Here is a 23,885-nt window from a genome sequence, read left to right as displayed (position 1 = left end):
ACACAGTGAATCCACAGAGTCATACAAAGACAAGGAGACTTATTTGTCACTCTTTTATAACGGACAAGAGCTGATATCTGCCAAAGATTTGTTTTTTTGTTGCTAAGAAACAGTCACTAAAGGGATCTTAGAGGTCACTGAATCAAATGAGAAAATTGTGCAGTTGGCAGCACTGCTGCTAACGTGGCTGTGTCTGTAGGCCACTGTGGAGAAGACCAGTGAGACAAATGGTCTGAAAGAAACAAGAGTCTGCACAAAAGTGAAACAGTTTTTGTTACTTTCTTATAACACAATGAGAAAAGCTTAAAAATGCAGAAATGCAATTGATCACAATAACACTGTCTTTTAATCTTCACATGCTGTGTCAGCTGGTAGTTTACATTATACCTCAGTTAACTTAGCACTGTTTTTAAACAGAACAGTGTATTAGTCATTTGTCATGTCATCATTAAAAGGGTTATATGTATTATTGATATTCTAACAGCAGGGTATCCTAAAACACACTTAGAACTACCAAAACCACCAGTGAATCAGTGCCATGTGTCCACAGACTGTATCAGTCACTGAATAAAGTTGAAAGCTCATTGTTTGTCATAGTGTCATCAAGTTTTCTTTTTCAAAATAAAACTCATCTGGTTATTTTGACAATCAGTCAAAATCCCACTGTGTCTTATAATCTTCATGTGCTGCATCAGCTGATAGTTTACATTATAGCTCTGTTAGCTTAGCTCTGTCTTTAGACAGAAAACAGCCACAGTAAAAACACAAAATGCCTCTTTTTTTTTCTGGATAATTTGTGTTGTCAATAGCAGCACTAAAGGTCTGTTTGGAATTGTCCAAACAAGGTCAGAACTGTCACTTTTTAGTCTGAACCATGGATCAACAAACGGTAAACATAGCAAATATAACAACAGCACATAACAAGTGGTTCCAGGCACAACAAACCCCGCCCCTCGCACATATTGAGGCTTATTTTGGCATCGATCCATCTGATGTCATCATGTCTATGCATGTGCTGATGTCAGCATATCAATTGCCTCTATATATGTGTCAAGTTTGAAATAAATTGAAACAAAATGGATGTTTTTATAGACATTAGAAATTTCGCCCATTTTAAGTAAATGGGAGAAGAAAAAAGATTTAAAACTTCATAAAAATTGGAACTTTAACCTACTTTTCCCAAAATGTAATGACGTCTATTCTGGGTCACTGGCAATCTATAAATCCAATTTGGTATGAATTCAACTGATAGTTTTGTTGCTACAGATGTGAAATTTTTCCCATTATAAGTAAATGGGGAAAGAGAAAAAGATTTTAAAAATTCATAAAAAATTGGAACCTTTACCTACTTTTCCCAAAATGTATTGACACCTATTCTGGGTCAGTGGCAATATATAAACCCAATTTGGTATGAATTCAACCAACAGTTTTTCGGCTACAGACATGAGGAATTCTGCCCATTATAAGTAAATGGGAAAAAACAGATTTTTAAAATTCATAAAAAATTTTAACTTTGACCTACTGTTCACAAAATGTAATCAGACCTATTCTTGGTCACTGGCAATCTATAAACCCAATTTGGTATGAATTCAACCAATAGTTTTGCAGCTAGAGTGTTAACAAAGACACAAAGAAACAAACAAACCAAACCAGAAACAATCCCCCTCGCCTCCCCTTCAGGGGGGCGGGGTAATGACTTTATATCTTCATAAACAAAACTGAAATCCTAACCAGCCACAATAAAACTGCATTAGTTTTCTTATAGGTATGAGCAGTACTCTCCTCTTGCACTCACATACTTACCTAACAATATGACAATACACAGCAGTATGGCCACAAAAGCCCCAGTGCTAAGGCCAGCCGAGGACAGGAACGCCTGGGCCTGGCACACGTTGTTACCGTTGCGCCCCCTGGTGTTCCTCTGACAAACACACACCCTGATGTGGAGGGTAGCGGTGCTGCTGAGAGGAGGCTCCCCGCCGTCAGCCACCACCAGAACCAGGCTGAAAAACTGCTGGTCCCTGTCCTGACTGAACCCATCACGCCGCCGGGACACTATACTGGCAGTGTTGTCTGGGGAACGAGGAGTAGGAAGAGGAGGGTGGGTTGAAGACGTGAAGGAACAAAATCAGGACAATGGGATGAAAAGGTTGGAGAATGGGGAAGAATAATGAGAATAAAGGAGAGCAGATTGAGAAAACCAAACAACACTGTAATCAAAGACAACAACGCATTGCTCGGTAAATGTCTACATCAGTGTTTTTCAACCTTAGGGTCGGGACCCCACATGGGGTCACCTGGAATTCAAATGGGGTTGCCTGGAATTTCTAGTAATTGATAAAGATAAAAATACAAACTTACTCATAAAAAATATATGGTGATTTGACAAAGACAATCCCAAACCATAACAGACATGACAAACTGTGAGTCTGAAACTGCAGCACTGTGCTTCTGTTTGTGTGTCAAATGTTCACTGTGGTCACTTTCAGATGCTGCAGCTCTTTCATAATTCATAGTTTCAGTTCTTGTTTGTTCAGTATTAATTGTCCTCCTTGTAAATCACAGCTGGACTGACTGGACAGATCCTGACCAAGGAAAATTAAATTCTCACTTTGTGCAGTAATCTACACCTGGATTTACTGCCTCTGTCCACAATAATAGACATTATACAGACTGAATGTCATCTAAAATTAACATTTATTACCAACATAATATAGAAAACTATTACATGATCAAAAACAAATTAACTGTAGCAAAAACGATGTCTCCATTTTGAATGTCTGGGGTCACCAGAAATTTTTAATATTAAAATGGGGTCACAAGCCAAAAAAGTTTGGGAACCACTGGTCTACTTTATCATCATTCTTCACAATCAAAAGCAGATACATGGCAGTATTATTATTCCATCGGTGAACTGATGAAAATAAGTCAAATCCTTCTATTAAATGTTTTGGTAGAGAACTAACTGAGGCTTGAAACAAAGTTGAAATGAATTAGTGCTTAATATTTTCCATTTATTAGTATGCTTTATTCATATTGTTTGAAATATTCTCTGGGTGTATTCAGGTAAAAATATCTGTTCAGTCGTGCCATCAATGAACTGCATGAGTCTAATTGTAGTTAAAGAATGTTTTCATCACTGGACACAGCTGTAAATGAAAAAGAAAGGAGTTTGATGCTAAAAATGCAGCGTTTATTCAATATGATGATGAGACGATTTCAGCATTTGACACCATCTTTTATATAGTACAATGATGTGACATTAAATAGACAGATAGAAAACAAAACGTATTACGTTTCAAACTGGAGCCTGGCTATTTGTTGTGTTAATCGAAGCATCTTTTGTACATGCATACAAGTACAAAATGTAATAGCATTCTGAAGAATCGACATTGTTTGCAGACAGAGTGCATGACCACATTCCGCTCATGTTGGGCAGAATATAGTTTGTGTTGATCCAACACAAATCTGCAAATTGCTGCCAAAACAAACAATCTGTGTGCAACCGAGGTCTGTTAATCCAATGCATTTGTGTGTTTTTTCTGTTATTGTGTCTGTGTTCAGTGCTGTGATGCATTTGCACTGAACATATGTCACAAAAAATATAGTGTGTCAGATTCCTTTCTGTGTACACATAGTATAAAGAAATGACTCATCTTGAACTCTGTGGTATGTGTTTTGTAAAGCAAAGTAAGAGTCAGATCAGCTTTTCTATGGTTACAAAAGATGGAAACTATGTTATAAAAGGGAAGTGGATTCTGTGTGTGTGTCTCAGCCATCACGCAAACTCCAGACAGAGCTGACTGCTGCAGTTTGGCATGAAAACGTATTTACGGTCAAGGAAGAGATTAGTGAAAACAGCAAGTTGATAGGACCAATATTTTGGGAGATATTAGTAATTTTGGAATACAATAGCCTTACAATCATGTCGCTATGACCAGAACAAGTAAGTAACAAAATTTTATTTATAGAGCGCTTTTCACAGACAGGGAGTCATGAAGTGCCTTACAGTGCAAAATACAATTAAAATACAAATACTAGAAAAACACTGAGAGAGCGCAGACCTCCGCCAAGGCAGATCAGTTCAGTATCAACACTTCCTGAAAATTTCATCAAAATCCTTCCATAACTTTTGGAGTTATTGTGCTAACAGACAGACAAACCCCGATGAAAACACAACCTCCGCTGTTCCTCGGCAGAGGTAAAAACAGACTTAAAATATGATGAATACATTAGATGCAATCAGTTGCAGCAGCGCTGAGTCAGTTTGGATTTAACTCATATTTTGCTAAACCCACTTTTCTTAGTCTTTGGTTCATTTATTTGTGTATTTGGACCCTAATAGTTCCAAAAGTTTGGATTTGAACCCTCCAGGTGCTGCAGAGCTATCTTTATATTCATTTTGGCAAAAATCGAGTGGATTTCTACAACCTGTTTGAATTCCTGCTTAATTTGTTACGTTTTATAGCTAGTTACATGACGACATTTGCACATATAATTTCAAGCCTTCATTTTTCCGAGTACACCATAATTGTTTGTCAGCAGAAGCAGTTGTAGTAAAAACTTTAGAATACTTTAAAAGACTTGTCACCTCATTACCTCAAATCATAGTCATCACTGAAGTGGGTTACCTAGCAACAGATAAACAATAGGGCCACATTGCCATGTGCAGAAACAGACATGCCAGCTGAGAGGTTATTCAACTGAAAATGCCAGTGGAATTTACCAAGAAAGTAAAGAAAGTAAAGGAATGAACTGGATCAGAGGATCTAGAACCCGTGGTTCCCACAGGTCCAAACACTAGTTAACCCATAAAGACCCAAACATCCACCAGCGACCAAAACCATCTACTGATGTACAATATTTAATACCCGTCCTATCAATACATGTACATTTGGTGTAAAATACAGTTTGTCGTCTTTTCATGCTCAGCAGATATGACCCATTTGGATGTTCAGAGGCTCCATAGTTACCGTGGAAACAAAGTCATCTTCTACAACATTAGTTGCTGTTCCATTGACCCTCAAATTGCGGAAATATAACTTGTGCATAAAAATGGACCAAATGGAAAAAACAACAATTTCGCCAAAAGTCTCATTTTTCGATTAAAAATGTTTGTGCTGGCAAGAGGTGTTTTTTCGGGCGTAGTGCAAATGGTACATCACGCAAAACTGCAATGGAAAGAGCTTTTTTCTCAACTAGAGTCAGGTGAATTAAAAAAAACAGATGTTGATGGACGTTACAACAATTAAAGAAGAAGAAGAAACATGTCTCCTAACCCTAACCCAAGTGTGGACACACCAGGAAACCCAATCATTTTTTAATTTAGTACGAGATAGAGGGGGAATATATAATAATAATTAATATATCCGTAAATCAACACCATATTTACGTTTGTCGCCATGTTTATGGAATGACTTCTTGTGTCATCTCGCGATAATAAATAAACAAATCATTGCATTTGTGATTTAATGGAAAAACCAACATTACGTTTAGTAAATATCGGTAAAGTTTTGCGCAAATGTCCAATGGAAAAGCGACTAGTGATTCACCAATGAAACCCATGGAGTTGGATCAGTGACAGTGGATGGAGACACTGGGTTTATGTTCAGTTGTTGATAACTTTGTGGAAAAAGTCACTTTTGTCTGTTTTTGACATAATAACCCTCAACTTTATTCTGAGATTTTATGAACATCTACATGATTAAATATTAAATATATGAAAATACCTGAATTTCACTGGAAAAAAAAACAAAATAATGAAGATAATATTACAGTTAATGGTAATAAATGAATTAAGAAAGGTTAAACACAGAGAAAAATTCATTTGGGAACTGCCACAAAAGGAGCCCTTGGTCTTTATGGGTTCAGGTGCAGACATTTTTCTTTCCATGCTACAGACCAACTTGCTTCTTTACAACAAATCCTAAAAGATAAGAAACATTTTACTGCATGTGTACTGTGTGTAATCATAGAATGGAAAGTGCTTTTCATTTCCAATTCAACATTTCTGCCAAGGACATGCCCCTGTGTCCCCTGGCCACAGCATTATTGATTCTGTTTAGCGCAAACAGATAGAGGCCAAGAAAGAAACAGAAGCTAAACGGACACAGATAGAGCTGCTGAATACACATGAGGATGACTGTATCTTTACAAAGCGCTGTATATCCACACTGCCCTGGGGAACTCCGCGCAGACACAGGCCTCTCCCCATATATGTCTACATTTCCCTGTGTAGAATGTATAAGGATTCGAGCGATGCCCGGGGGTCTCGGCACAGGATATCTTCATTAACATTTTCCTGTTGACACATATGGAACCTGTGGGTGTGCACACATGTAATGTAAAAACACACACGAGGAAAAGACACTATTTTTACCTGGGAGAGATGTAAAAAAAAAAAAAAAAAAAAAAAAAGAAATATGAAACTCTTCAGTTTTGTGTTTTCATGTGATTTAAAGTTCAGATTTGAAGAAACTGCAGAGATGTCCTCAGAGCAAGGACGTACATATTACAAGGTTTCTTTTTGCTGCAGTTGGATTAATATTTGAACATCTGTGAGCATTTTTAACACTACATTTTACCCTTCATGTTGTTTTACTTGACTCACTTTTTGTATTATATTTGTTCATAATAATATAAAGCCAGAAACCAAATTATTTAATAATAAGTATCAGTCATATTATAGTATATAGTATAGATACGCTTAGACTAGGAAGGTTATTATTGTTTTTAATTATATAAGGAGAAGGGGTGGGAGTTTATAGGTTGTACTTCTTCTCACTCCTATTCGAATATGAATTATGTCTTATTTTTAAGTTTAAGTCTTTTGTTTATTTTCTTCTGTTTTGACATTGATATTTAAAATAAATATATCAATCAATCAATCAATCAAAAAAATAGTGCTAAAAACAAAAATGATGATTATGGAATGTAAAATGAAGGTAAATATACATCACTCTCAAAAAAAATCTCATTCATGCTAAATTTCATCATCGATTATCGGCTAAAATGTGCTCACAGCTCTTCTTTGTGTCTGTGTTCATATTAAATCAGTCTCAGTGAATCCAAAGGAACTTTGTGTTGGTAAATGACAGTTGTTCAAATGGACAGGATTTCAGTTCTGTTCAACATGTTGATGCTCATATGAACTATGTTTTCAGCTCCAAAATGAACAATTTCAGCACAATTAATGCGATATTTTCATGTCACAAATGGACAAGTTCTATTTGAACTGAACTGAGCTGAAAAACAAATCTTCTCCTTTTGGATTCTCCAGTTTTTCTTCCCAGATTCTCTCCTCCATATCACATGTTTTATTTGTACAGGTTCAATCTGGAGTATGGTGCTGATCCATCCTGCTTCTGTTCCACCAATACATACATGAAGAATGGCACACAGCACTGTTTACATCAACACTTTTACAATAAGAAGCATTTTTAGACAGAAAGAACAATTCTATATTGTTCTTTCCTCTTTAGTCTGATGCTAAACTATCCAATAAATAATAGTGCTCCTAGTTTTTGCACAGGGATCATTAGTGTAAACGCTGACATGGCTGCAGAGCATCAGTATGATGGGATCCACAACAACCATGTCACATCCGTCCACTGACACATTTAGTGTTTTTGTGTCAGCTGGGATTGTTTTAGATCCACAATACCAACATTTATAGAGAAGAGCACAATTATCAATAGGAAGTCTAGAAGTTTATTCCTAATAAAGTACTGGTACTGACCAGAGCATCATGGGTAATGTCACGTCCGTCCACCAGCAAAAGTTTTCACATACACGTGCTATTCCAAATCCAATATTTATGAAAATAGAGCTTCCACTGTCAGAGAATATCAGTAGTCTGTGCACAAATGGATTAGCATTATTTACACACACTTCTATGACTTTAGGACAACTTTGTTTTTTTTTTTTTTTTGACAAAAACGGCCACTCATTTAACCCCCTCAGTAAATTTTAGCTGTTATACTTTATCAGAAGTGTCCACAAACAGTATTTTGTTGGACCACCTTTAGTTTGATTGAAAATGACAAAAACAATGACAAACAAATGGTGTCAGACACAACAAACCCCACCCCTTACATGTATTATAGCTTCTTTTGACAAGGATGCTTATTTTTCCTTGATGTATTATATTTATTTTCACATATTTACTATACGGTTAGGAGTAAAGCTACAAGCACAAACACTGTAATTAACCTTAATTAGCACAATTACCAATATAAACACAATGACAGTATGGTATATAATAATACACTAATGAAACCATCCCACTGATTTTCCCTTATTATGAACTGATAAACAATAATAATCCTGTTTATTGTATTTAGCTTCCCCAAATTAACCTCTTGTGAGCTGAGATTTGACATGTGTGTATGTGCTGATAATAGACCGATCATTTAGCATCACAATCTAATGAGCATGCTAATGTTGCACCTGTAGACCTCACCGGCCATCTGTCTGGACCGACCAATTAAAAGCTGAGTATACACAAAGGGGGTCATACCAAATTAAACACATTTTCATTTACCACAGCAGGGAGCAGAGCAGGTTTAACGCCTGAGGACAGCTGCAGATGGAAAGTGTTGGCCACGGCGGCTAAGCCAGTGTGAACGGGGCATTCAGGTGACAGAGCCATTATACTGTTTAAATGGGCAGTCTTTGGCGTCACATGCACCTGTTCAGCATGTTTTTAGGCTGGTGGTGCGATGGAGTGAACTCAGACTATCCCTGTACAACATATACAGGGTTTAAAGGCCAAAAGTTTGAGGAATGACACAAGTGCTGATTTCACAAAATTTGCAGCCTAGGTTTTTTTTTTTTTTACCCCGCCCCCTGAAGAGGAAGCAAGGGGATTGTTTTTGGTTTGTTTGTTTGTTTGTTAATACTCTAGCGGCAAAATTCAGACCAAATTGGGTTTATAGATTACCAGTGACCCAGGATAGATATGATTATATTATGGGAAAAATGGGTCAACATTTGAAATTTTTATGATTTTTTTTTTTTACCCATATACTCATAATGGGTGGAATTTTGAATGTTTGTAGTGGAAAAACTATTGGTTCAATTCACACCAAATTAGGTTTAGACATTACCAGTTATACAGAATAGATATAATTACATTTTGGAAAAAGTAAGTCAGCGTTTGAAATTTTTATGATTTCTTTAAATCTTTTTTTCCCATTTACTTATAAAGGGTGAAATTTCACGTCTGTAACAGCAAAACTGTTGCTTCAATTCATACCAAATTGGGTTTATAGATTGTGAGTGAGCCAGAATAGATCTGATTACATTTTGGGAGAAGTAGGTCAACATTTAAAATTTTTTTGAATTTTTTAAATCTGTTTTTTTTTTCTATATATTTACAATGGGTAGAATTTCAAATGTCTGTAGCGGAAAAACTATTGGTTGAATTCATACCAAGTTGGATTTAGAAATTGCCAGTGACCCAAAATAGATATGATTATATTTTGGGAAAAGTAGCTCAATGTTTGAAATTTTTATGATTTTTTTAAAATCTATTTTTTTCCCATTTACTTATACTGGGCAAAATTTCAAATGTAAAATGCAAAACTATTGGTGGAATTCATACCAAATTTGGTTTATAGATTGCCAGTGACCCAGATTAGATGTGATTACATTTTGAGAAAAGTAGGTCAAAGTTAAAATTTTTTATGATCCCGCCCCCCCCCCCCCCCATTTACTTATAATGGGCGACATCAGCACACGCATAGACATGAATTTACAGTAACGACCCAAAAAAAACCTATAAAGTGCAACGTCTCAGGTTTCAGAAACTGTTGGAATTTTTCCAATTACATGAACAGTGAAAGAGTTACAGCCATCCAAACTGCATATGCACAGGGTGTGTCTTTATTTATTTATTTTGAACATGCAAAGAAACAAAATTAAACAAAACAAAGCAAAATAAGCCAAAAACAAAATAACACTGAAATGAACAGAATCTATCTTCAAATACGTGCAAGTCTGAATTTTGAAAAAGGTCGAAAAGGAGTAAGAAGACGAATAAACTCTGTCTTTGTCAACTTTGTCACTGGTGACACGTCAGGCGTTAAAGAGTTAACTATTTAGGAATCATCCATTTTAAACAAAGTCCGTCCATTTCCAGAGGTTCAATAGTAATTGTACATCATAAAAACTGAAGAACTAACACACAAAATAAACTTGAAGTGAAATGCAGTCATTAGACTTAATTCAAACTAAACTGAAATTAAACTCAAACCCAGAGCCTAAATGCATGTCTGTAAGTTTACAGAGTTGGTCTTCTGTCCAGGCTGCACGGTCAGCATCCACTACAACAAGGCCCAAGGATATTGGAGGGTAGAAAGTATCGACGCAGGAGGGAAGTTAAAGGACACAAACTGAATTAGCGAAGAGCAAATAATTGCTATAGGGAGTGGAGGAGCCGGTCGTCCACTGTCAACAATGTTATCGATTCTTCACTGACTGACTGAGATGGAAGATGGAGGAGCTGACAAGTGGAGCGGACGGCAGGAGAAGGTGGCGACAAACCAAGTATGAGTTTAATGACAGGAAACACCAAGAAGAAGGGGAGACAAGATGAATGAAAATGAGGGCAGGGGGAGACGGGGGTGAGGAACGAAAACAAATACTTGGTGTCGAGAAGAGGAGAATTAAAGGGAAGTGAGAGAAGCACAATATACGTCCAGGTGGAGAGAGGTGAACAGAGGTGGAAACCAGAAACATATCAAGAACCCACATGAGATGAACTGAGGTCATAGGAAGACACAGAGCAGCAAGAGCCCAGGATTTCCACAGTGATCCGTTATAATAACTATAGATATTTGACTTCATTAGAAATGAGTCTGACACAAATATATAGATAAGATAATTTAGGTGGCACATAAGAACGCACTACCTCTGATGCACTTGAAATCAGAATTCTGTCTAAAAACATTTTATCAACAAGTGGTGGTGACCCAGAATAGATCTGATTACATTTTGAGAACAGTAGGTCAAAGTTCAATTTTTTGATGAATTTTTTTAAATCTTTTTTTTTCTCCCATTTACTTATAATGGGCAAAATTTCAAATGTCTATAAAAACATCATTTTCTTTTTCAGTTTACTTCAAACTTGGCACATATATAGAGGCAATTGATATGATGACATCAGCTGGATCAATGCTGCAATCTATAAACCAAATCTGGTTTGAATCCAACCAACAGTTTTTCTGATACAGACATTTGAAATTTGGCCCATTATAAGTAAAGAGGAGAAGAAAAAAGATTTTAAGAATTCATTAAAAATTTGAACTTTCACCTATTTTTCCCAAAATGTAATGAGATCTATTCTTGGTCACTGGTAATCTATAAACCCAATTTGGTATGAATCCAACCAATCATGTTTCTGCTACAGGTGTTTGAAATTTGGCCCATTATAAGTAAATGGGGGAAAAAAAGATCTAAAAATTCATAAAATTTGGAACTTTGACCTGCTTTTCCAAAAATGTAATCACATCTATTCTGTGTCACTGGCAATCTATAAACCCAATTTGGTAAGAATTCAACAATAGTTTTGCTGCTGCAGACATTTGAAATTTCGCCCGTTACAAGTGAATGGGGAAAAAAATACGATTTGAAAAATTCATAAAAAAATTGAACTTTGACCTACTCTTACCAAAATGGACTGACATCTATTCTGGATAATTGGCAATCTATAAACCCAATTTGGTATGAATTCAACCAAAAGTTTTGCTGCTAGAGCGTGAACAAACAAAGGAACAGACAATCCGAACAAAAAACAATACCCCTTGCCTCCCTTTCGGGGGTGGGGGTGGGGGGTGATAAGCAGTATATAATCCATATTTGAAGGCTTTCAGATGAGCAGGTGCTACATTTACAGTATGAGATGGCATAGTGTTACTTATGTATTGAATCTCTATTAAAAATGAATAAACATTAAGGTCTAAATGTCAAATTTAATGTTCCATCCACACTAATGTGTTTGTACTGGTCTGTGGTCACTTTTGCATTATCATGTGGATAGAGAATAAAACAAAGGGCCCTGAAGGTCTTGTACCCAAAGCAGGTTAGATTTCATCACTGTAACCTTTTATCTAAATACAGTTTTTTATCATTTACCAATTTCATTAATAGTAACATAGTGAAGCTGCTTTTCAGATGCCTTAATGGACTGGCTCTAGAGCCTCTGAGTGCCTGTGTGCGTCGGCTGCAGAGTCGTGGCAGGGTCACCAGGTCCTCAAATGGAGACCGCAAGGTGCCTTACAGAAAAGCTGCCTTTGGTTGGTCTGCATTCTCCGTCAAAGGAGCTAATCTGTGGAACCTACTCTCCGTTGAAATAAAATCTTTGACAAACTTAGGTTTATTCAAAAAACGAACAAAAAAATGGATGTACCAGAAACAGCAGTGTACTCAGGTTTAATGTTGTATAATGTTTATCTGTTTCTTTGCTTTAACCTGATTATTTTCTTTCCTATACCACAGTTTTGTATGTAAAAGGTCATTGTCCCTCCATTCCTCTCAGTATTTTAACTTTTCATAAAAGCCCATCTAGGGACCGGCGCTGCAAATGAGCTTTTGCTATCAGCACTATGATGCATGCATGGGATTGCTGTGTTACAGTTGGTCTATGTCTTTTGTATTTGTCCCTATCTAATAAACCAAATAAATAAATAAATAGAAAAGCACTCTGAGAGCACAGACCTCCACCAAGGCAGACCAGCCCCCCCCAATGACCACCAAAATTTAATCATTTGTTCCTTGTGCCAGTATCAACATTTCCTGAAAATGTCATCAAAATCCTTCCATAACTTTTTGAGTTATCTTGCTAACAGACAGACAAACAAACAAACAAACAAACAAACAAACAAACAAACAAACAAACCCCGATGAAAACATAACTTCCTTGGCAGAGGTACAAATATCTGTATTTGTATGGACAGGGTATAAGAGGTTGGAAGCCTTACTAACACTGCTGACTTTTGATTATGTGAAGCCCAATTTGCTAAAACCGTCTACATTTTTGACATGATGAGGTGCCACCGGAGCAGAGGGGGGCTGCTATGGGACCAGGAACGGTGAGGGGGGGGCTCTTTAGGGGCAGTGAGGCTGGAAATGGGGCAGTGACATTAGGTGTTCCATGTTCATGAAGGCCAGGGTGGGTGGAGCTGATGCCAGTGTGGGGGCTGAGGACACAGTCATATTTAGACGTGGACCATTTGGCAGTGGTGTGGTTTGGCCTTAACTGTTAATACTTTATTATTCCTGAGTGTTCGTAACAGTGGAACAATAGGTGTTCTCTGCAGCGTTTCACAAAACACACATTATTAACCCCAACTGTGATCTTGAAGTTATTTCAGTACTTAAACTAAAGCTCATTATACACTGGATGAAAGAACAAGTTACCTACTGTACTTTTTATGAACAGTTATTTCTATTCCACAGAAAAAAAAAAAAACACACTTATGACACTCCTACGTTTTCTTTTAGTTCAAGGACTGAGGTTAAAGTGACTTCATGGCTTTTCCAGTTGACTTCTATTTAAAGGATAACGTACAGGATGGTCAGTCATAGTATATTTCACAGTAGAAGTGCCATACTGCTATGCACTAAAGAAAGAAACCAATAATGTGGCAAAAAAATAAAAAAAAATATTGATATAAACAAGTTTTGATAGATTTTAAATTATTTCATTAACAGAAAATAGTCTGATTCTATTTGTGACAGTATTTTGTGTCTTGCACAATTAAACTTTTTTTTTTTTCACCTGATACATTTAGTCTTTGTACTTGCTCTGTTTTATTTCACCTATTTATTTCTCCTTCCCTTTTTTTTGTTTTCAAACTTTTTTTCCTTGTTTTTTTTTTATATGCAAAATAAAAAAATAATAAATAAATAAATGTGGAAACAATGTCATCTTCTACAACATTGATTCACCAGTAAAGCCCATGGAGTTGGATCAATGACAGTGGATGGACACACTTGGTTTATATTCAATTATTGATATTTTTGCTGAAAAAAATCACTTTTTTCTCATTTTTTTCTGATTTGATACAATAACCTTTGAATTTCATCTGAGTTTTAATGAGCATCAACATGATCAGTGAATCAAATAAAGGAAAATACATCATTTACACCAAGAAATCTTCAAATAAAGAGGATAATATTACAATAAATGGTGATAAATCACTAACAAAGGTTAAATATAGATTTGGGAACTGCCACAAAAGTACCACTGGATCTTTATGGGTTAAAGCAGGGGTCTCAAACATGTGGCCTGGGGGCCAAAGGTTCCAATCTGGCCTGTGGGACAAATTTGCAAAGTGCAAAAATTCCACAGTCCAGGCTGTGGAACTCATTTTAGTTCAGGTTCCACATACAGACCAATCTGATTGACAGTCAAATAATAACAGCAGAAGAACCGACAAGAAATAATGACTCCATGTTTTCTTCTCAGTTTGATGTGAAAAAAAAAAAAAAAAAAAAAAAAAATTACATTATCCATTCATTCATTCATTTTCTGAACCCACTTTATCCTAATATTACATTATGCCTATAAATATTGACAATTTCAAATTTTTGTCTTTGTTTTAGTGCAAAAAATAACATGAAATTATGAAAATATTTACATTTACAAACTATCCTGTGACAATAAAATGTGAATAACCTGAACAAATATGAACAACCTGAAATGTCTGAAGGAAATTCAGCCCAATTTGAATTCTTTTCTGCCTGTTCCTCAGTGTTTAGTGTCTTTGTAGATCCGATCCATAATGCACATGTAGAAATGAGAAGTTGAGGCATGACATTGTTAAAATTACATTTATTTTTCTTCAGAAATTTCATTTTTTTTCCAGGTTATTCACATCTTTTTTTGTTTGGATAGTTTATAAAAGTAAGTATTTTCATTATTTAATAGGGGTTTTTTTTTGCACTAAAACAAAGACAAACATTTGGACTTGTCATTATTTAGAGGTTATTATACTATTATTTTACTGGTCCGGCCCACTTCAGATCAAATCGGGCTGAATGTGGCCCCTGAAAGAAAATGAGTTTGAGAGCCCTGGGTTAAAGGGACATAAATGTAAACACAAGGATATGATTGGATTTCTGCTTTTTCACAAGACATTTTTTGCTTTAGTTTCAGTATCGTCACCTGGAATCCTGCTACCAGGCTCCACGCTGTGCAGAGGTTCAGATAAACAACAATCCTTGCCTGCAGCGTTTGGCTTCCAGACTCCTGTCCATCCTGTCTGTCTGAAACACTGTCTCATTACTGAGATTGCTGTTTCCTCTGTTGTGCATCTATCTTAGGTCAAACGTGAGAAAACAGTGCATGGAGGAGTCGTAAGAAGATGGAAAAGAAAATGGAATTTGACAGAGAGAAAGTGAGAAAGAGATGAAGGGATACAGCGATCCGGGGGGGCGGGGGCATCGAGGTGAAACTCAGAGGAGATTGGGCGAAGACCACATGAAAAGACGGAGGACCGAGGCTGCGGGAACATCACACAACCTGACACCTTTTTGAAGAGAAAGGATGGCCTCTCCCCTCCTGTTTATTCAGCACAGATAGAATCATAAACTAAATGAGGAGAAGAAACAAACTGAAAACCCCAGCAGCGGGGTAACCACGGCAACGACTCTGTCAGTTTTTCTCTTGGACACTAAAGTAGATCTTATTTAAGGGGAAGGAAGGGAGGAGGGCGTTACCTGTTCCACAGAAAGCACAGAGCAGACTGTTGGCTGTGATAATGACTCCAGCAGAACGTGTTTATACAGGACGCATCCACAGACCAGGAGTGTGTGTTGAATTTCTGACAACAACAACAACAACAACAACAACAACACTAAGCTACAATTTAATGCGTCCCAGTCACTGCTATACTTTTAAAATGAGCCGAAGTAAAGCCGTTATTACTGAATTTGGAATATCTGATGGTGTCATTGCTCCCAAATTCACCTAGTGTTTCCATAACAGGTGGGTCTGATACACTTGTACTAAAGGACAGCTCTATAGAGGGTCTGCACGTGACGTCACCGCTAGTGGAAGTTACCGCGGTTCTGCCCACTGAGTGGCAGAAAGAGGGAGATGAGTGACAGCGTTGGCTTCAATACCGTCTAAACTGGAGAACAATATTTAATAAAAAAAATGGGGCAGAGCTGTTGTGTGACTGACTGTATGAACAGGTTCTTAAAGCAGTGGGAGCTATCGTTTTACAGACACCGAAAGACAAAGAAAACAGAAGGAGATGGATCCACAAATCCAGGAAACCAAACCTAGATCCTGTTTGGTGTCAGCTAACATTCACTGATGCTGTATTTCTGGGTCCAATCAGACCTGAAATGATGTTTTGTTTTGGCTAACGTTCCTTCTTAGTGCAGCTCTTGGTTTCATGATCAGATCTTTCCTGGTTTTTGTCTTCATTTTGTGATTGTGAACCTTGTGCTCCTACATGATTAGTAAACTAACTGAAACTGAGGCTAACCTAGTTAGCTTACTGGCTGACAGTCTGTAAACTACTGTCGTCATGCGGCGTCCGTCGTCATCGTCAGTCGTCCATTACAAAAATTTCAATTGTCTTCTTCTCCGAAACTACAATTCCGATTGACTTCAAACTTGGTATACAGCTTCTTTATGATGATGTCAACAAATGTTAGTGAAATTATTTGGATCCGGATCTGATTCTGGATTTGGTGCGACTTTGAAAAATGTCCCCATTATAAGAGATAGGAAGTGGATGGATGCAATAACTCAGTAAATCTAAATGATCTCCAGTGTAAATGTCTCCAGTCCAGCCCTGATGGGGAGATGACCAAAACATAATGTCCACATGCTGATCAGGATCTTCTTCTGGATCCGGGAACTTACGGAAAATTTAACATGGGCTCTTATGGGGAAAACATTTCAATCGTCTTTTTCTCCTAAACTCCAGTTCTGATTGACTTCAGACTTGGTATACAGCTTCTGTATGATGATGTCAACACAAGGGATTGAAATTATTTCGATCCGGATCTGATTCTGGATTTGGTGCCACTTTGAAAAATTTCCCCATTATAACAGATAGGAAGTGGATTGATCCAATAAATCAGTATCAATGATATCAAGTTGGAATTTGAATTTTTCACAGATCTGATTGAATATGACCAAAACATGGGCTATTTCTGTAATAGAATAAATACACAGAACTGGGGGAGAATAAAAGGCATCTGGATACATTTCCCAAAGCTTTTAATTTGGCCGGTAAGATACAGGACCATTGGTCCGATTTTTTTTCAAATACAGGGGAACTGTAGAATAAAGCTACGATGGAGTATTAGGTTCTGGGCCCTAGTTTTGGAGCCTTTGGATCAGCTGGTTCTGGTCCTAGTTTTAGACCCTTTGGATCAGCTGGTTCTGGGCCCTAGTTTTAGACCCTTTGGATCAGCTGGTTCTGGGCCCTAGTTTTAGACCCTTTGGATCAGCTGGTTCTGGGCCCTAGTTTTGGAGCCTTTGGATCAGCTGGTTCTGGGCCCTAGTTTTAGACCCTTTGGATCAGCTGGTTCTGGTCCTAGTTTTAGACCCTTTGGATCAGCTGGTTCTGGGCCCTAGTTTTGGAGCCTTTGGATCAGCTGGTTCTGGGCCCTAGTTTTGGAGCCTTTGGATCAGCTGGTTCTGGGCCCTAGTTTTAGACCCTTTGGATCAGCTGGTTCTGGGCCCTAGTTTTAGACCCTTTGGATCAGCTGGTTCTGGGCCCTTGTTTTGGAGCCTTTGGATCAGCTGGTTCTGGGCCCTAGTTTTAGACCCTTTGGATCAGCTGGTTCTGGGCCCTAGTTTTGGAGCCTTTGGATCAGCTGGTTCTGGGCCCTAGTTTTGGAGCCTTTGGATCAGCTGGTTCTGGGTCCTAGTTTTGGAGCCTTTGGATCAGCTGGTTCTGGGCCCTAGTTTTGGAGCCTTTGGATCAGCTGGTTCTGGGCCCTAGTTGTGGACCCTTTGGATCAGCTGGTTCTGGGCCCTAGTTTTGGAGCCTTTGGATCAGCTGGTTCTGGGCCCTAGTTTTGGAGCCTTTGGATCAGCTGGTTCTGGGCCCTAGTTTTGGAGCCTTTGGATCAGCTGGTTCTGGGCCCTAGTTTTGGAGCCTTTGGATCAGCTGGTTCTGGGTCCTAGTTTTGGAGCCTTTGGATCAGCTGGTTCTGGGCCCTAGTTTTGGAGCCTTTGGATCAGCTGGTTCTGGGCCCTAGTTTTGGAGCCTTTGGATCAGCTGGTTCTGGGCCCTAGTTTTGGATCAGCTGGTTCTGGGCCCTAGTTTTGGACCCTTTGGATCAGCTGGTTCTGGGCCCTAGTTTTAGACCCTTTGGATCAGCTGGTTCTGGGCCCTAGTTTTAGACCCTTTGGATCAGCTGGTTCTGGGCCCTTGTTTTGGAGCCTTTGGATCAGCTGGTTCTGGGCCCTAGTTTTAGACCCTTTAGATCAGCTGGTTCTGGGCCCTAGTTTTGGAGCCTTTGGATCAGCTGGTTCTGGGCCCTAGTTTTGGAGCCTTTGGATCAGCTGGTTCTGGGCCCTAGTTTTGGAGCCTTTGGATCAGCTGGTTCTGGGTCCTAGTTTTGGAGCCTTTGGATCAGCTGGTTCTGGGTCCTAGTTTTGGAGCCTTTGGATCAGCTGGTTCTGGGCCCTAGTTTTGGAGCCTTTGGATGAGCTGGTTCTGGGTCCTATTTTTAGACCCTTTGGATCAGCTGGTTCTGGGTCCTAGTTTTGGAGCCTTTGGATCAGCTGGTTCTGGGCCCTAGTTTTGGAGCCTTTGGATCAGCTGGTTCTGGGTCCTAGTTTTGGAGCCTTTGGATCAGCTGGTTCTGGGCCCTAGTTTTGGAGCCTTTGGATCAGCTGGTTCTGGGTCCTAGTTTTGGAGCCTTTGGATCAGCTGGTTCTGGGCCCTAGTTTTGGACCCTTTGGATCAGCTGGTTCTGGTCCTAGTTTTGGACCCTGGTTGTCAGTCCTGATGAAACCATGTATATTAGTTTCAGGTCCAAATAGCGCTGACCCCCTCCCCCCTGGATCAGGTCTGGATCCTCCATGTGTGTCCACATGTCAGTGTTCATGGACCACTTGTTCTTTGGTAGCTGGTACAGATCCATGTCCAGTCCAGCTGTCCTTTCATTCCAGATTTCCCATGTTCCTTTGCTCTGGCTGTGTTTACTGCTATACTCCGTCATGTTGAGCAGGTTGGTTTAAGACACTCAGTCTGACTGAGAGGGGCGTGGCCTGGGGGGAAGTGACGGATGTGCAGACCCTCTATTTATCCATTTACTTCAGTTGGAGACATTTGGCTCATGCTAATGTGGCTATCGCTACTTGCGTTGTACAGATGAAGGGTGTGTGGCTACCTGATCCGCACCCGGAAACCAGATCGGTACCCCGCATGCACAACGCACAGAGAAACACGTCTACATCCTGTCACGTGTTTTACTTTTCATGAGCTATTCACAACAGTCTGACAATATTTCAATTTTAGAAGCATACATCAGCATTGTTTAAGCAAAAGATCCATTTATTATTGAGAACATTTTCTTGTCTGTTACTTTTCCAACAATACTCGCTTCATCTTCAGAAGTGGATCGTGGTTGTCCATGAAATTTAACACAAATCGCTCATTATTATTTAGCTGTCCTGCTGGTTTGCCTGCCCAAAACTAATACTGTTTAAAAAACTATATTTAGTGTTGGTGTGCAAGACAATGAAGGAAACAGTTTCTACGGAGTTTGAACAATTTTTTACTATGTCATCAATGAAATAAATCACACACAGCTTCTCGGTATTGATCAAAAACGAGATATTGGGACCCGGCACACCAACTAGAGGAGAAGAAGACTGTAGCCTGAGTTGTTCCTGCAGAACCTACAGAAACTGATGTGAATCTCATGCAATGGCGGCATGTTATTTTTTATATATTATTGTTATATTAACAGTTTTGTACGCAGAATCTGTCGTAAATGACAACGGTGAATGATAGACGTGATGTAATTTTGCACATGCGGGGTACTGATCCGGTTTCCGGGTATGGACCAGGTAGCCACAGGGCGTGTAATGAATGTATGCAGAACTACTTCATCATTTGTTTTAACCCTTTAACCCCTAATGTGTCTGTGGTGAGCGTTCTGAATGTATGATTTACTATAAATATTTATAAAAATTCAACAGTTTGCTCAATAGAAAACATTAGGAAACGTGCTGATAGAACAGACCTTGCCCTTTCCACAAACATCTGAGCATGCTCAGTGCACCCCCCACCGTCTGCGCAATGGACGACAAAACCCAGAGCAGCGAGAGAGACCAACTCACTGGAAAAACAATATAGGTTTTCTTTTTACACCATTTTTGTTTTTTTTTTTTGTTTTTACTGTTGCTTGTAGTGTTGTAGTGGTTTTCCTTCTTTTTTTTTTTTTTTTTACTGTTTTTACTGAGTTTTGACCGTGCAACTGCCTTTATCCAGTGTGAGAATGTGAGAGCGAATTAATAATGGGTCAATAATGTAAAGTGCTTTGGGTGCCTAGAAAAGCACTAATCCATTATTATTATTATTATTATTATTATTATTATTATTATTATTATTATTATTATTATGTTGGAGTTCAACCAGGTGCCAAAAACAGGTGGACTGATTTAGAAAAGAAACTAAAACTCCCGAGCCAAAACTCCCATACTTGTTCAGTGTGTTCCAGTTCACAGTTCATGTTCAACATCCTAAATCTCTTATTGCTGTTCATTCTGAGTGCCTTATTTAGTAAAAACCTGTCAAACTTCAATTCCTCTCTTTGTCTTTTTCTGTTATTCCACCCGGTTTTGACCCTAAAACACACAGTAAAGCTGATTTAAAAAAAAAAAAATATATATATATATATATTTTTTTTACATTTTTAACAATTTTATGATGTTTTTAAAAATGTTTTGAAAATTTGAAAAGCAAGGTATATATGGTATATAATATACAGTATAGTATGTAGCATATTAGCAATAGAACAAAGTCAATATCATGTGAGTGAGTGAGTGAGTGAGTCCTTTGGTTTTGCTGTAGAATGAATGAATGTAGAATGAATCAAAGGTTCCACTGATATTCCATTCAAAATGCATGTGTGTCTTTTTGACCCACCTATGGAAGCTTTGGGTAATAATACAAAATGTACAATTTAAAAAAATGTATTAAAGGTAAGGTAAAAATGTAAATGGCATGATGTCAATAATGTGTTTTTTGAGGAATACGTGGAATTTGAAATATCAATTTTTCATAACAAAGATATTCTAAGAGAACAACTTCACCGCGTCATTTTTGACCCACTGATGCATCTAAGGGTTAAACACAGACAGCATATATAAATGTTTCAGTTTCCTCGTCTTAAAGGAATGGCTGCAGATGTGCAGCTCCAGAGGCGCAGGTACATTATTCATTGCATATCTGAGATGGTGGAGTCAGGTCACAGTCAGCCAGGCTCTGTCCAAAGGACAACAAATCATTTATTCCTGCAAAATACTGGACTTTTTTTTTTCTAAGACTGATTCTTTGAGCAAATGTACACAGAATATTGTATAAAACCTTATTTATATTAATCATGCAGCCATCTGAATATAGCTAAGATTGATATGATAAATCTGCAGTCGAATGTATACACTGATAAGGTCACAGGTACACCACCTAAATGCATACATACATACATATATACATACATATAGAGAATGTTTGGTCATGAATAGTTAATTTCCTTGTTGTTTATGTGGGAAATGATGGAGCTTTCTAATACCACACACTTTTCAGTCTCAGAGTCATAATGTTTATATGAAATGAATTGTAAGGATTTATACTATAGTGCACTTTAACCCATAAAGACTCAGTGCTACTTTTGTGTCAGTTCCAAAATGAATTTTTCTCTGTATTTAACCTTTCTTTAGTGATTTATCACCATCTATTATAATACCATCCTCTATATTTTGCGTTTTTTTTTTTTTTTTTTTTTTGTGAATATAATGCGTTTTCTTATTTTCATTTCATTGATCGTGTAGATGTTCATTAAATTTCAGATTAAAGTTGAGGGTTATTATATCAGAAACTAAGAAAACTGAAGAAAAAGTGACTTTTTCAGCAAAATCTCTCATTAACTGTACACAACACAAGTGTGTCCATCCACTGTCATTGATCCAACTCCATGGGTTTTACCGGTGAATCAATGTTGTAGAAGATGACGGTGTTTCCACGGTAACTACGGAGCCTCTGAACGTCCAAATGGGTCATATCTGATGACCATGAAAAGATGAAGAACTGTATTTAACCTGAATTATTTCACCATATTGATAGATTTAATGGTTCAGAAGTTATTGATGGTTTTGGTCGATGGTGGATGTTTGGGTCTTTATGGGTTAAATATTGAAATCTACCTCTGGGTCTCAGATAGATTTGATAAGATAAGATAAGATAAGATAAGATAAGATAAGATAAGATAAGACTTTATGGATCCCACCATGGGGAAATTTAACAGTATACAGCAGCAATATAAACACACCAGTGCAAAAGAAAGGCAGGTAGAAATAAATGTTCTTAAAGTAAAAAAAAAATTAAGTATAAAATTTATAATTTGTATACGCCATGAACATTTACAAAGCTAAGAACCCTCCTTGAGTTAGTCAGTCTGATGTCTCGTTGCCAGTATTTGACAGACAATCTGTCCAGGATCATCAGCGCCTTCAACTCCAAACAGAACAGTGAACATCATCAAACTCACCCATGTAGAAGAAACACTATGATTTCATTATCAAACTCCATTCTTTTCATTTAGAGCTGTGTCCAGTGTTGAAAACAACAACAACAGTGTTCCAGGCTTTTTATCATTTGGTCACAATCAGTATTAACTAGCTGATAGACATGTCTGCTTGGTTGTGCTGCAGCAGTTCTTTCTACTATAAAAAAAAAAAAAAAAGCTTTCAAGAGCTGTGCTGCAGTTGAAGTCATACAGTATTCCCATCTGTCGCTCCTTAAATTGCAGTATTCTCAGTACTTCTATACACAGTGTTTATCCCAGATGGTCTGTTTATTGGACTCTTACCTCCATTGTCTCTGATGGTAAAATTAGGATTCGCTGGAAGCTCTGGAGGCACACGGAAGGAGAATTTTCCATTTGCAAAGTTGTCCCGATCTGCAGCTCGAATCGTCTGAATCACCTGATGGAAAACGAGAAAAGCAATTCTGTACAATTAATGACACAGAAGATACACTGTAAGACCAGATAAGTTGAGTTTACTTAAAAAATCTCAGGTAGGTCATTGCCTTAAAAATTTTTTAGCAATGAGTAATGAAAACTTGAGTGTATTAAAGTCAAATGCTTGATTTGAATGGAATTACTATTTTAAGTCCAACACACTAAATGCTAAGTTAACTTAAAATTTGTTCCACTGTCAATTGCTTTATATATCATTAACTTAATATCATCAGTTCATTTTACTCAATTCTAAGTTGATTTAAGTTGAAATCTTTTGCAATATAAAGTGCTTTGTGTAATTATTAAACTTAATATATTGTAGTGTGAATGGAAATTAGCTCCATGTCATTTGGCAGTACAGGAAGTACCGATAATTTGGCAAGACGTTAAGATTTATATTATAGAAGAACAAGTGTACATGAACAGTAAAGCCATAGTTCTTCCTCTGGCTGTGACTCCTGGTGCAGCTGTACAAAAATACAAAAACAAACACAAAAAGGCCAATAAACACTGACATACACACATTCAGTCCAAATGAAAATTAACAGCACAACCCCGCTGAACCCCTGCACAGAAAAAGAACACATTTACAACAACATGCCCAATACCCACAATGCAATGCACAGATAAAAAGGTGTGGTCAGGACTAAAACTGA

At 37.8% G+C, this 23,885-nt stretch overlaps 1 pseudogene; it reads right to left on the bottom strand.

Moving 5' to 3' along the window:
- LOC115437426 (cadherin-18-like) overlaps positions 1-23,885 on the bottom strand; it is a 127,173-nt pseudogene that overhangs the window by 4,654 nt on the left and 98,634 nt on the right.

This window comes from Sphaeramia orbicularis, chromosome 17 (genome assembly GCF_902148855.1).
Source record: "Sphaeramia orbicularis chromosome 17, fSphaOr1.1, whole genome shotgun sequence".
NCBI classification, from domain to species: Eukaryota; Metazoa; Chordata; class Actinopteri; order Kurtiformes; family Apogonidae; genus Sphaeramia; species Sphaeramia orbicularis.
This window is presented reverse-complemented; position numbering and strand designations above follow the sequence as displayed.